This window comes from Periplaneta americana, chromosome 13 (assembly GCF_040183065.1).
Source record: "Periplaneta americana isolate PAMFEO1 chromosome 13, P.americana_PAMFEO1_priV1, whole genome shotgun sequence".
NCBI classification, from domain to species: Eukaryota; Metazoa; Arthropoda; class Insecta; order Blattodea; family Blattidae; genus Periplaneta; species Periplaneta americana.
Window position 1 is genome coordinate 46,848,334 of NC_091129.1, and position 16,167 is coordinate 46,864,500.

The 16,167-nt window shown below is 34.2% G+C and overlaps 1 long non-coding RNA gene across 1 annotated transcript; it reads left to right on the forward strand.

Annotated features, from left to right (window-relative positions):
• Positions 1–992: 992 nt before the first annotated feature.
• Positions 993–14,667, forward strand: LOC138711854 (uncharacterized). The gene is made up of 3 exons (XR_011335501.1): positions 993–1,153; positions 7,004–7,077; positions 14,084–14,667. It is a non-coding gene; the product is annotated as an uncharacterized lncRNA (long non-coding RNA).
• Positions 14,668–16,167: the final 1,500 nt, after the last annotated feature.

A 16,167-nucleotide genomic window follows, 5' to 3' on the forward strand; every position in this document is an offset into this window, starting at 1 on the left:
AAAATTTTTAATCGTGATTTGCAAAACAGGTGGGTGGGAAGTTGAGGACCCAAAGAATGGCCCACCCATTCCCCTGATCTCACAGCTTGTGACTATTGATGGCGAGGTTATATGAAAGAGAAGGTTTATGCCTGGAAACCGCAAGACGTCGACATGCTGAAAATAGCAATTGAGGAAGAAATTCATGCTATTCCAATGAACTTGTATCATAAATCACTGAATGACTTCCCAAAGCATTGCCAGATTGGATGTGAATGGTAAACATTTTGAGAAAATAAAGTGACTTGGTTAGTATTATTGTAAGTGACTTGTTCAATTTCAAGACTTGCCTTTCCAACGGTAATGTCATATTTCCTGTAACATTAACACTGTCATCATACAATGAAATCACACGTAGGTATAGCTGTATTTTTGATAAGCCTACAGTCTGTATGTTATATTGTTCTATTGTTACAATTAAGTATATATGTGATGTCTCTTAAGGTGACATATTATTTTAGCATATGATGTATGGTAACGAAGATGTTACAGAATTCTGATACAGAACGCTCTCTTCATTTTCATTAATTTTTCATGGCATTACTCTACTTCGTTATTGGAAATGTTGTTAAAACATTGTCAGTTTGCTAAAAATTGTTCTTAAGTTTCAAATAAGTTAATTTTTACATCATCTGTAAAATTAAGATAATGGTTCTTGATATATATTTTGTTCGTATGTATATAGGGCATTTTCAGGCACACTGTTTCAAATGAAAGGTATCAAAAGGGAATAATGATTTATGTTTGTCAAGAATTTTAAAAATACGTTGCTAGTAATATTCCTTCCATAAGCATTTTTGATAATACGGATAACACGCTATTGTTCAGTAGTTGCTACACAAGTTTTTCCACTCTAGTGCAAAGGCTGATGTGAAAGGCCTAATATTCTATTGCGCAAGTAGAATATTATCACACGTTCGGAATAAGTGATCCGTGTTAGTTAAACGACAATGTGAAATATAAAGAAAGCTGATTGCCATTTATATATAAGGCAGTACTAAAGTCGCCGATCTCTCATTGCTGTTGAAGCTTGCAGGAAATCAAGACAACAAAATGCTGAAAATTTCAATCGTTGTACTGTTACTTGCTTATGCATTCTTTTTCACCTTTATAGGTAAGTAAATATTTTGTTCTGAAGCTAGCATTATACTGCATAATTGAAATTTTTAATCAAAATTACAAGTTTATGTTAAGTTATGTGTAAACGAAAAAATTACTACAAATATGCTATATTAAAGATTGATGGGTAATACTCCAGGTTAAGGTGCAGTTATTGAGTTATTTGCTTCTTATGTTGAAATAAATTAATATATAATTTCGGAATTATGTATTGGAATTATATAAATAAACAGTTGATGTAAAAAATAGTTACAGTGCTATTTTCGTGAAAATCACGTTTTCACTGAAATAATAATAATTACTCATGTAACATTAATGAGAATCAAAGTCCAGACTCGTTCCTTTATAGTTTTATTAAATGTTCATAAATGGCGGGAAGTTATTGGATGAGGTATATTTGATTCACTTACGTCTTTTATTCGTTGTCATGGCTTAATAATAATAATAATAATAATAATAATAATAATAATAATAATAATTTATTATTATTATTATTATTATTTATTTATTTATTTCCTCTGGTGGAATTAAGACCATCACGCCTTCTGTTCCACACAACCAGAAAGTGTATGTGTCAATAGCTTCAGCGTATGTTATGAGTAGAGATCAGATTCTTAGTCATTACTCTTTGAAATTAAGTAAGTATGGAGTTTGTGTGATGAGTCAAATGACTTGAAGAATACTGGCGTACGGCGCTGTACCATGTAAACAAGACTATTTTCGCATACAGTACACAGAGGAAAGAATGATTTCAAGAGTAGGACTGTGTTCTGTATTACAATAGAATAAACATGTCCTTTGCCGTAAACTTTTAAATTAAAATGTTACTGTATCAGAGGCACTGCTCTTAACAACATGTTTAAGCCCATTTTTACAATAGTCAATGATGTAAAATTTTAACTTAAAATGTTACGGTTCCATAGGTACAGTTTTTAATGCAATTTTTAAGGCCATATTACGATAATCTTTGTTGTATATTTCAACTAAAACACACGTATAATGTAACATAGGTACAGCTCTTAATACAGAGTTAAAGTCTATATTACGATAATATTTGTTGTACGAGTATAATTTTAACTTCAAACACAGGTATAATTGTAACACAGGTACCGCTCTTAATGCAGAGTTTAAGTCCATATTGCGATAATATTTGTTGTACGAGTATAATTTTAACTTCAAACACAGGTATAATTGTAACACAGGTACCGCTCTTAATGCAGAATTTAAGTCTATATTACGATAATATTTGTTGTACGAGTATAATTTTAACTTCAAACACAGGTATAATTGTAACACAGGTACCGCTCTTAATGCAGAGTTTAAGTCTATATTACGATAATATTTGTTGTACGAGTATAATTTTAACTTCAATCACAGGTATAATTGTAACACAGGTACCGCTCTTAATGCAGAGTTTAAGTCTATATTACGATAATATTTGTTGTACGAGTATAATTTTAACTTCAATCACAGGTATAATTGTAACACAGGTATCGCTCTTAATGCAGAGTTTAAGTCTATATTACGATAATCTTTGTTGTAAAATTTTAAATTAATAGACCGGTACAACAGTAACATAGTTACTGCCCCGAATAACATGTTAAAGTCCACATTACAATAATATTTGCGCTGTAAATTTTAACTTAAAATACTGGTACCGATATAATACAGGTACTACCTTGTGCACAAGTTTATTTTCCAATACAATTATTTAAGCGCTTTTCCTGAACTTCGCACCATCATTTCATAGACATGTGTGCTAAATTCGTCCGCTGACACTGTATTACTAGTTGAAGGTAGATCGTCAGATTCACTTCAGTCTATCAAATTCAAATGCTTAGATATTTTTAAATTACAGTGCTGCTGTAAATACCATTTTTAGAACAGATTATGTCAGCATTACATAAGTTACGCACAATTATATTGCTACTTACACAGACATGCTGTCATCAGAATTCCTCAACTCACTCCTGCATTTTCGCATTTGCTTTAAGAATCTTTATTTCAACGAGTGGTTCATAATATCATAAGCATTGCTAAACTGAAGCATACTGCACTTGTTTAGGAGTAAGGAACCTGTTTTAGAGTGATTCTGTAGTGCGTGTTATTTGTGTTTATGAGCAGGATGTCCACTGAAGGACACGAGACGTAATGTACACACCTTGCACACATATTTATTTCAATATCGTAGGACTCTTTAATTATGACTAAATTTCCTCGATCGAAAGTATAAACCGGCACTTAAGTACTTATTGACTTGAAGTCATAAAATAATTAAATATACGAAGACTGAAACAATTTCTAAGTACGTTTCAATATATCCTGACATAACAGCTGTAACTAACAAATAACCTCTAGAAAACAAAAATCGTGTTGCAAGATGAAAGAGAATTTAGGATATCTTAAAAGCATATGGCTGAGGATTTACTTGTTTCTGTAACAGAATCCAGCATGTTGCAAATTAAAATCATATCACGATAAAAACAGACAATATGACCAATATGACTTGAGAAAATGTTTCTGAATTATTTTCTATGTAAACCTGTCCTAAAGTAATCCTCCTTCTGTTAAATTCTCGTTCATTTAACACAAAATATTAATTATAACATTTTACAGTAAAGCAAAAAAATCCTATTTACCACCATCAATTAGCTACTGGATGCTGAATTCTCCTGAACTTTAATAATTTCGTAGAAATTGTTATAAATGCAACCGTTCTCGACTTAATGAAAACGTAATATTTTGTATCCATTATTACCAATTTTTAATCCAATACTGCTTGCTTTACGAATTGTAGTACAAATTTCTTCTACAATTTAGAGTAGTTCGAAATTCATTCAATCCCATTAAAACTTATATTGAAAGCTATATTAATTCCGCATTCATATAAGACTTTAAGTTATAAATTAATATACCGACTTACTGAACTATCCACATTCAGAAAAATATTTCTGTTTATACCATACTTCAAATAAACTACAATAATGACCCGTAAATACATAATTACTTTAACTAACTAATGTCACGTATTTTAAATTTATTAAATATGGGAATGTTGTCTCTCATTAAGTGCAACACACTTCCTTAACTGTCATAATCCTAAAACAAATGGTATTTATTATATTCTGAGAGGTTTTTTTCTTCTCTATGTACGATATTGACGTTCGTGTGGTTTCCTCTTGAGCAAGCAAAACTTCGAAAGTCACGAAAGACAGGTTCCTGCAGGTTTAAATAGAATAGAAATTCTGAAACGTAGTTCAATCAATATTCCAACAGAGGTTAAGCAAATGCTGTTATTTAGTTTCACATTAAACTACTGAAAACTTTCAGAACTAATCATGTGTTGTAGTGACATAAATGAATAAATGATAGATTCGGAATCTGAAAAGAAATTGCTGAGCCATTGTTATGGTACTCTTCACGAAGCTCATCGAACCATACATATTAAATAGAATAGCAACAGTCAATGAACTAATTTATAATTTAGTCAATTAATTATTAAATGTTTGCTAATATATTTTCTTTGCCATTGAATTATACCTGTATTACTTTAAATATTTTCCAATTTATTTCTCAAGAACTCATTAATGAATCACTTATTTCAATATTATTTTTCTATTTACTTACGCACTTAGTGATTTATTTACGTAAACTAGTTAATTAGTCACTCACATGTATGTGTTGTACTCATTTATTTATCTTATCACTATTATTTTTATTTTCTCTAAAGTTTTCTTGCTTATTTCCCCGATATAAAATTGACAAGATACACAGTGATTCAGACCACCCGTAACAGTCATTTATTTCGGAAACTAGTCCATTGAAACTTTCGAATCTAAAGTATTTATAACTAAAGAACATGTGAACTTTCATTTGAGCTTGATTTCATCAATCAGTTCTAAGAAGAAGTAGGGCCAGTGGCTTATTACTTTAAAATTTCAAATGGGATTTTGGTAAAATGGGGCACCATTTGATAGAGCTCTTGAAAACAAACAACTTTCATAGGAAACATTTTTATTGTTTGCTACTCTTTCAATGAAAAAACTTACGAAAAGACAATGCCATAAAAATTGAGATAGCCTATGTTACAATACGAAAGTGGAAACAAGACAATTAACGGTGAGAGATGTTACTGAAGGATTAGACAATGCCTTTGATTTTTACAAATGTTGAAACTGTCTGCCGTTCTGAGTAGCTCATATCCGTACTCTTCTTCTAACACTTCAGCGTCCTCAAGTGACTGGAAGGTCTCTCAGATTCGTTGTATCATGTCATCTCTTGTTGTAGGACGATCTTGATGGACGATGTTTTTTAACAGTCCCCAAAGATATAAATCCATAGGTTTCAAGTCAGGAGATCATGCTGGCCATTCTACAGGTCCGCATCTGTTTGTAGTACGTTGAAGGTTTTTGTAATCGCTCTTCACTGTTAGGTACTTATTTAGTTAGTCACAAAAGTAATTGCAAAATTAGAAAAGACTGCCTCCGTGGTCTGTTGGTCAGCATGCTGGCTTCCGGGTTCGATTTCCGGGCTCAGCTCTCGGTGAATTTTTCTTGAAGAATAAGAATTCCCTGGGTGTCTAGAGTCTGGAAATTTGTATGATTGTGAGTGTGCCGGGTTAATATTAATTAACCAATCATCACAAATATAAAAATACATCAGGACTATCGCTGGCCAGTAACCTGAACACACGTTTCAGCGTCACATTGTTGACAAGTAACTCCATCTGTTAGCACAACCAAAAATCATCTCAGAGATGCTTTAGAGTTACCAACAACGAAAAAAAAAAATAGAAAATAGTAATATGCGTTACAAGAGCGGTATGTTGAAGTTTTCATGTTCGAGGAAAAGTTTGAAAAAGCGAAACGTAGTTGAGCTTTTTTAATTTCCGAGAATTGAAATAAAACATACCGCTCGTGTACCGTACATTATTTTGTGCGAAAATCGATTATTACATACCTGAAAGAGGAATTTCTAATTCGTTGCAATGAAATCTCCATCTTGGTTTCTGTTCAATGACGGCAAAGTTGCAAAACAAAAATATCTATCTTCAACATTGCTGCTTTAAAATGTTTTCTGTGTTTACTATACTCCAGCAGGCCGTGATATATGTCTGTCTTTTTTTCCCCCCAGTCTATAAATGCGAACTTAAAACAAACGGCTTCCTTAATGTTACATGCATCACGAATGCAATAACTTTAGTGGAGTTGTAGAGTTTACTTAATTTTTGCAAATATTTAAAAACAATAATTAACAGTGCAATTTAGTTGAATTCGCAGTGGTAAGTTTCCAATTTATAATTATTACTATATTGAACGTCTCTAAAAATAATATGTTAAAAGCCTAAAGCAGTAAAATGAATATGTCACTTAAGCGGTAAGAAGAGGATAATTGTTATGTGTGTTAGGTTGGGAATATTGAATGTGGAATTTTATACTTACCGCGGATTGGTTTTGTGCGGAAACCAAGCAAATACGCACGATCTCGCACAAATGTACATACATAGGTACAGAGAAAACCAAAGACTTCCTTCTTATTGTACATTGTTGGCAAGGCCACCTGAGCTTTTTACCGGGCTAAGTGCAGCGTACATGTAGACATATTTAGAATAGATCTAATGAAGTATTATAAATTTATTTTACAAATTTCAATTGCATATATAAATTTGTTAACCTATTTTATGTGAACCTTAGAAGATATTACTGAAATATTATTAGGATTTCAACTTCTCTATAGTTTCTTTAATGCCAAGTTACTTGCAAATATGCTTACGTGTAATACAGCATTAAACTTATTGTCATTATTTGTATAATATATAAGAGTTTGCATGCGTTTTTATCTACAGGAATCAGCGGAGCTCAAGATGCGGAAGGTGGAATAACTGAAGCACCTGAGGGGGGAATGAATCCATTAGAAATGGTGAGACAGATAGATCAGTTTATCAAATTATCTTTTTAATCTAAATTTCCAACAAAATATTTATTTGAAGATCAATTTACATCATTGATTTTTGGCAGCCAAATGAAATATGTCAGGTACATGGTGGACACACTGTACTATGCGTCAATTGTTAATAACCGACTATAAAGTCACAAATATGACGATGTGTTAAAGACGAGATCATGGAACACTCAAACTTTCGTTTAATATAAGGTAGGGTTTCAGCTTACGGCCTGTCAGCTACCTGACCTTACATATTCTGAATTGCATTGTACGAAAATCTTATATTTGTCCTAGAAATGATGGGAACATGAAAAACATTGCTACGAAAAGTAATATTACGGTTAAGGAACTTATTCGGAATGCAATTTCCCGAAACAATTTCCTCCAATATTCCTATATTTTTTTCTTATTTTGTTTCTTCTGTGCTTTTACCAAATTAAATTATAGCCTGTTTTGTAAGGAATTTTCTTTAACAAGTAAGTGCTTATAAAAAATAAAAAAATATAAATTTTATTATATATGGAAATAATGTAGTTTTAAAATGCTTCTTCCTCGGTTTATCACGCTGTTTTTGATAAGTGGTGGCGATGTTTATTTTTGTAAGCAGTTATTTTTTATAAGTTAAACATAAATTAAACAGACGAAACTTTTATAAAATAAGGCAACTGTACTCTCATTCCTGCAATACGCTTTGAACAGTCCAAAGCACAACCTAAGGATGTTGATAAAGAGAAAAAAGAAATATACGAGTGAACAATATCTTACTTCCGTAACAAATACAACGTTCAGTATCACAGTGATAGGTCTGCTGTTGGGGTCCCGAGGAACAGTCCCTAAATTTTTTGTGACGTGGAAATGGAAATATAAATTAGGCAAAGATATTCATTACAAAATTATTCAAAACATAATTAATTACTCACTTGCCATGTGAACATTTCACATAAATGTCAAAATTATATATTTGTGATTGAAAATGTTTATTTTTATCTTAAATTTTTATTCATACATTTTTTTGTGCTCCTTCATATACAATCATTATTGCAAATTCTGTATTATTCTGTGTCTATAGGCAAGCCTTGGATTGTCATATAGTAAAATAAATAATAATGAAATAGTAGTAGCCGTAGTAGTAGTAGTAGTAGTAGTAGTAGTAGTGGTAGTAGTAGTAGTAGTAGTCTAGTAGTAGCAGTAGTAGTAGTAGTAGTAGTAGTAGTAGTATTTCAACTACGATTTCAATTTAAGTTTTTTTTTTTTCAGAAAAGAGCCATAGTCTAAAAAATGCAAATTTGAGATAATAAGTATTAGGTATTCAGATCTAAAGTGGATCAAGTCACAAATTTTCATAAATTAAGTTTAATTCATTTTCTGATTATCTGAAGTTGGATCTTTTCCGAGCAGTAATGGATCAAGTTCTAATTGCAAGCATTCGCCGGTAGGTGACACCAGTCACTTTTGGGTCTGATTATTTGTTCACGATGTTCTGAGCCATAGTGGATCAAGTGACCAAAACTTTGCATCAATTAACATCACAGTTGTTTATATTTTATAAATCTAGAATTTGAGACTGGAATAATAAAATTAATGCTAGTGAAAATAGATAATTTACTATAGCAAGTTAACTTTAAGTCCTATTATCTCAAAACTACGTATCATGAGCTTGATCCCCTTTAGCTCTGAACGCCTCTATGAGCGTATTGTAGCGGTCATCTACTGAATTAGTTATTAGAGGGAAAACCACCATAGGCCTATGTTCCACCATAGGAGTGGAAATTTTTAGTGGTGCGAGTGTGACCGCGAAACCAGGTGGATCGGTTTCGATTTCCGGTCGGCGTAAGTTAGCCTACCTGGTTGAGATTCTTTCCGGGGTTTCACCTCAAACCAATACGAGCAAATGCTGGGTAACTTTCGGTGCTGGACCCCGTGCTCATTTCACCGGCATTATCACCTTCGTCTCATTCAGACGCTAAATAACCTAAGATGTTGATAAAATGTCGTAAAATAACCTAATAAAAATCAGTGATTTTCATAAAACAACCATAGTCTACATAAAATACCTTTTCTTTTAGATAACCCCAGATCCAAGTAGTCAACTGGATTTATGTCTGGTGACCTAGAAGGTCAACTGTACGGAAAATGCCTACTAATTACACGAACACCAAATGTCTTGCGCAATAGTGTGTTTACATTATTGTTTGAGCACCGTCATGCATGAAAACAATTTCTTTCTATTTGATTATTCTGTAACGCTGGTATTGCAACATTTGAAAATATCGCTGCCCGGTTACCGTCACTGTTTTTGTTTGTCCATTTTCAATTTATTCATAGAAATACGGTATATTATGAAATGTGACGTAAAACCACACAAGACAATAACCTTGATATCATATATCTTAGGAGGCCAAATACCGGACAGGTCCTATTTCCGGACACTCCTAACGTTTGGCATTTTGTGCTTATAGAGAATCCTTTATATATTCGCTTAACTAGTCTATGGAAAGCAGTAACATTCTAGAGCTGATTGCGAAATATAGGAGTGATAATGTGTGTGAAATCCGAGCTCCAGATAGCGGAAAGTGAGCAAAGGGTATTAAAATATCTTCATATTTCATCATCTTGTAATATCGAGCGAAGGCCACCGGCGTGGCAGTCGGTTACGGAGCTTGCCTGCCGGTCTGAAGTTTCGTTCGAGCGCGCGTTCTATCCTAGCTTGCGCTGATTACCTGTTTGGGTTTTTACGAGGTTTTCACCAACAGTAATGTGAATGCAAGGTAATGTATGGCGAATCCTGGGCTTCGTCTCCCCAAATATCTTCACGTTATCACCAATCTCATCGACGCTAAATAACCTAGTAGTTTAGACAGCGTCTTTAAATAACCAACTAACACAAAATAAAAAATAAATATTGAGCGGAAAATTAATCTCTATAAATATGATAAAATGATTTATCAAAAGGTTTATTATCTTTTCAATCCCAAGAATAGGACTTTGACGATGGTGAGGTGGTGTCAATTTATTTTTTAACACTCAGGACACTGTTGCTCAGTAATTTTGAATAATTAGTGCAATGTTCCTATTTTCGGACACATATAATGTTCCTAATTCCGTACAGAAACATTTGCATAAATAATTAATTTTTATGATTTTATGCATGTTGTTATCAGAGAAAATATTCAAAATAAATCATTAAACGACTTCTCAATGGAGTGTGCCATTTCAATGTTGTTACTAATGCCAAAACTTTTGTTTTTTTTTATGAAAAACAGGACAATATGTAATGAGGATGATACGAAAGAAGCAATGAAAGAATATCGGAAAGGTTAATCTATAAGATCATCTAAAGAAAAGAATGCTGTGCCTTACTAGTTAACTCTTCTTACACATAATTATTTTAGACGGCGTCAATCAGTCCTTGCAAACTAAGATCATTGATTTTCTTTAAAGAAAGGAACTTGCCTGGTTCTACTGAATGCTTCTCGGAAGCGATTTTTTTGAACTTCAACAAATGTTATAAAAATATGCAGAGATGTCTGAATACAGTCACAAATTCAACAATAAAGCAAGATGTTCAGGTAGGACAATTATCAATGGTTTTCTGAAAAGAAACAAAAGCTTTCATATTAAGACTTCTCAGGCACTTATTTTACATAGACGGAAGGGCTTGTCAGAATTTTATACTTCAGCACACAAAGTAGATGAAGAGGACAATCCATTCAACACATTTGAAAAGATTTACAATGTCGTAGAGTCGGAGCAACAACTAAATATTTTATGGTCAAAGACCCTAGCGAACGCGGCAGAATGTTGCAATTAGCAACACGTAAGGAGGGAAAATGTAACAGTAGTGGTATGCTTCGGTGCAAGTGCATGGAGAGTGGTCTACTAAAAGGCAGGTATACCCTTAGACAAGGCCGTGGATTTGTGAATTACGACTCTCCCCAGTAGACCAGGTGACACTGTGCCTATTGTCTATAGCAGAGGTCTCCAAAAAGCGTATCGTCATTCGTGCTCTCGATGCTGCCCGCCGGACACAGTGTGCTGTAAGGCTAGAGAAGGGGGAGAGACTCGTACCTCAACAGATGGAAGCGATCAGTGTGGGATCGCGGCAACAGTCTGCTTATGTTTACAAATAATTACATCAAAAGAATAAGAAATATCATACGTTTGTATATTATTATTATGAAGCTGGAGCCCCGTCCATTGCTATTGACATAAGCCATTGCAAACTCAACCTCTTTTGTTCTATGGTGCCTTTCCGTGCCTGGAAAAGATCTTCTCCATTTGTATTTTGTAATTACATCTAGAAGACATTCAGACACAGTAAAATATTCACTAACTCCTCGGATGAAAATGGTTAGGTGAGCTTTGTCATTTCTATCTGTGCTTTCGTCCAATGCAAGTGAGTAAGCTACAGACTGGTTAATTGCGGTTTCGACTTCAGATTCAATTGCATTTAGGCTACAATCTTGAAATTCCTTCTCTGAACTGTAATTGGAAACAATTTAATTTTCTTAAACTTTGACTTTGTTCTGAACACAGTATTTTAGTAGCGTCCTGTATGCACGATTTTATAAATGATGCTTCTGTAAAGGGCTTAATTGATTTTCCAATATTCCAAGCTAGAACATAGCTAGCAAGAAGCTTGTTTTGTTTAATACTGAGGACACGTGTGCGATTTGTGCATTTCCTTGTTTTATATTTATCAAAATATTTGTAGGCCTGCGCATTTCACCTAAAATTAAACGAAAAATTTTATGTTTGTCATGCGGAACTGAGTGTAAACGTATTGCAATATACTGATTACTATGTATAACCAACAGTTATACAAATAGCCCCAAAATAAATTATTTTCACATGTTCAACATGCCTATAATTGTATTATATTCTTTGTGAAGAGTCGAGTATTGTCGTCGCATGTTGAATTTTAACACACCCTTAAGAATTTTCGAACAAATTAAGCATTTCACATTCTCCCCACTAACAAAAATATTTCTCTTCCTATTCATCCTTGAATGAACTACGTCCATGATTAAAAGACATTGTGAAACGGTGGAACACGCCGATCAACACAAAGGTAATGGCAGTCCGCCAATGCTCTTCGTTTGCGCATAAACATTGAGTACAGTACAGGTGGGGATGGGTGAGGCGGAACGCGCTCATTACGTACTGGCTTCGGTTCCGTTCAGGGGCTTACTCGCGAGTAGGCTTTTGAAGACGTCTGGTGTATAGGCTTCCGCAGTATGAAAATTAATATTACAGAACAACCAGTCCCGTGGACGGAAGTTAAATTTCTCCATTGCTCATGCCGGGAATCGAACCACAGACCGTTGAGTGGAAAGCGCTCACGCTATCCACATAGCCACAGCGGTAGACCACCTACCTATATTCTACCTCCTATAATTTGTAAAAGAGTAAAAGAATCAGGATGAAGAGGAATATGGCCATAAGAATTTACAAGAACGGAGACTGGTTACAAAGAGATTATGTTAATTCCTTCGGAAAAGAGCATGTTTCCTATCGGAAATGTGAATCAAAAAGTTACGAAAAGCAATGATATGAAATGGAACAATCATTTTATTGCACTCTATGGCAGAGTATGACAATTTGAATACTTTAAAACATATTGTCCGGAAATAGGACACAAGTAAAAAAATGTTTGTCTGGGAATAGATACACATGTTCCTATTCTCGGACATAGTAGTATTTTAAATAATATTCGTTTTAAAATATTTGTAATGTTAATAATACTTACTTACTTACTTACTGGCTTTTAAGGAACCCGGAGGTTCATTGCCGCCCTCACATAAGCCCGCCATAGGTCTCCATCCTGAGCAAGATTAATCCATTCTCTATCATCATATTCCACATCCCTCAAATCCATTTTAATATTATTCCCATCTACGTCTCGGCCTCCCTAAATGTCTTTTTTCCCTCCGGCCTCCCAACTAACACTATATATGTATATCTGAATTCGTCCATACGTGCTACATGCCCTGCCCATCTCAAACGTCTGGATTTAATGTTTCTAATTATGTCAGGTGAAGAATACAATGCGTGCAATTCTGTGCTGTGTAACTTTCTTCATTCTCCTGTAACTTCATCCCTCTTAGCTCCAAATATTTTCCTAAGCAACTTATTCTCAAACACCCTCAAACACCAAGTTTCACAGCCATACAGAACAACCGTTAATATAACTGTTTTATAAATTTTAACTTCCAGATTTTTTGACAGCAGACTGGATGATAAAAGTTTCTCAACCGAATAATAACAGGCATTTATATTTATTCTGTGTTTAATTTCCTCCCGAGTATCATTTATATTTGTTACTGTTGCTCCCAGATATTTGGACTTCTCCACCTCTTCAAAAGATAAATTTCCAACTTTTATATTTCCATTTCGTACAATATTCTCGTCACGAGACATAATCATATACTTTGTCTTTTCGGGATTTACTTCCAAACCTATCTCTTTACTTGCTTCAAGTAAAATCCCCATGTTTTCCCTAATCGTTTGTGGATTTTCTCCTAAAATATTCACGTCATCCGCATAGACAAGCAGCTGATGTAACCCGTTCAATTCCAAACCCTCTCTGTTATCCTGGAAATTCTCTGAACTGTCGAAAAATAGCCCCCCCTACCCTAAAGGTAAAGCCATTGTAAAAATTATAAAAAATACTCTCCTACTGCACTCTGTATTCTGAACGAAAATTGTTTATACAAGCATGACACAGTTACCATAGCAACAAAACACGTATCGATAAAAAAACAAACGTTCTAAACAGTAATGATATCTATTAGAATCCAAACTGCTTATATGTAGGGAATATACAGCTGTTTCAAAATGGTAACTTATTTTTGAATAAACCTATAAACTCATAATTTAGTTTGTAGCTCTATTATTAATTTATTTTGCCTACCCTTTGCAACAAATTTTTAATTTCTTTTCTCGGCACTGTGCATAATCTTTAATATGTTTTTCTTTTCAGATTCAATCCCTCTTCCATCAACTGTCTACAGCTATTTCTGATTTCATCGCAGATGTTACCGGTACGAGCAAAGCTATGGCTGATAAAATAAGAGACGTATTTTACGAAAGAATCTTTGGGTTAATATTGACAGGCGTTAAAGTATTTCCGTTCATACGTCCTTTCGTTATCGAACAATTGGGACCAATTCCCATCCCAACAGAAGAACCAACAGCTTCCCGCTGACTGCAATCGTCTGCGCTGTGTAATGGAAAGATGGAAATAGCATTCAGTTTTTAATTATTTGATTTCATAAATTAACTTACAGTTGACATTTAATTGAATATTGTATGAATTTCATAAATATTTAAATTGAAAATAGTGTGGTTTCTCATGAAAACAAATTTCCAATGTAACAGTTATAAAATAATAATCTAAATGTAGAATCCCATTTTATTATTATTTCAACAATCACTGTTCTTTCAATATCTCAATATAAAGTGGCAAAACTTATCAATTCAGTCTAAAACTGTAAACTTAATTTCTTGTATCGTTCAGATTCCTTATTTATGAAGCAATTCTTAATAATAATTTCGAGCTTATGATTGATTGTTTATATTGGTAATAAGGTTAAAAGGCCAGATGACCGACAGGGATGCCGCTTACAGAAAATACAGACGGGATAAAACTGATGACAACCTGCGAAATTACAAACGACTAAGAAATATGACGAATCAAGAAATACGAAATACCAAACTGAAATATATGCACGGACTAATTGAATCAAATGTAAACACTAGGGACATGTGGAAAAATATTAACTCAATGGGATTTGGAAATACAAAAGGACAGACACAACAAATCAGCATCTCATTAGAACGCCTCAATGAACACTTCACTACTCCGCCAACTAAGAGCACTAACCATACCACACAGCGACAGACAATGACAGAACCTCAGGTAGTTGACCCACTCAGAGACAGATTTTACTTTTCATACGTTACACCTATTGACGTGAAGAAAGCTCTTAAACGGAACAAATCCAAAGCGACAGGTTCTGACGACATTAGTATCGCAATGATAAACAAACTTATTGACGTAATCTTACCAACGCTGACACACATTTTCAACGCTTCGCTGACGACTTCCATTTTTCCTAAAGCTTGGAAAAATGCCTTTGTGCGCCCTATACCCAAAGTTAAAACGCCGACTACTCCCAACGACTATCGACCTATTAGTATTCTACCTACCTTATCGAAGGCGTTAGAGAGGATAGTACACAGACAACTCATTGACTACCTAAATAGATATGAACTCTTGGACACATATCAATCAGGTTTTAGGACTCGACACAGTACAGCGACTGCACTGTTGGAAGTAACGGAAGACATCCGAAAAGCTATGGACGAACGTAAAATTACAATACTGACACTACTTGATTTCAGCAAAGCGTTTGACACTGTAAATATCGATTTACTGACGAGAAAATTACGATCACTCCAACTATCAGAAAGCACAGTCTCTTGGTTTCCCCTCTTATCACAGCGAATGTCAGCAGTGTGTTTCCATTGGAAGTCGAACTTCCTCATGGCGTATCGTTGATTCTGGAATCCCACAGGGGTATGTTCTATCACCACTACTATTCACTATTTACGTAAATGACATCCTTTCGACTCTACTGCACTGTAAGCATCACCTTTACGCAGACGATTTACAAATCTATATCCATACAACCCCTGACTCACTCAATGACGCAATACACAATCTTAACGAGGACCTTCAATCCATATCTACATGGGCCACAAAGTTTGGTTTGACTCTCAATGCAAGAAAATCACAAGCAATCCTAGTGGGACACCAACGTCTATTATGCAACATCACTCCTGCTCTTCCAGTCAACTTAAACGACACAATAATCCCTTTTGCTTCCTGTGTTAAAAACCTTGGAGTTTATTTTTTAAACTGGAATTATCAAGTTATCATATTATCAAAAAAGTGCTTTCCATACTACATTCCTTAAACAGCATTCGAAAATTCCTCCCGCTATCACTCAAGAAAATACTAGTGGAAACACTAGTAATGCCCCACTTCGATTATTGTGATTC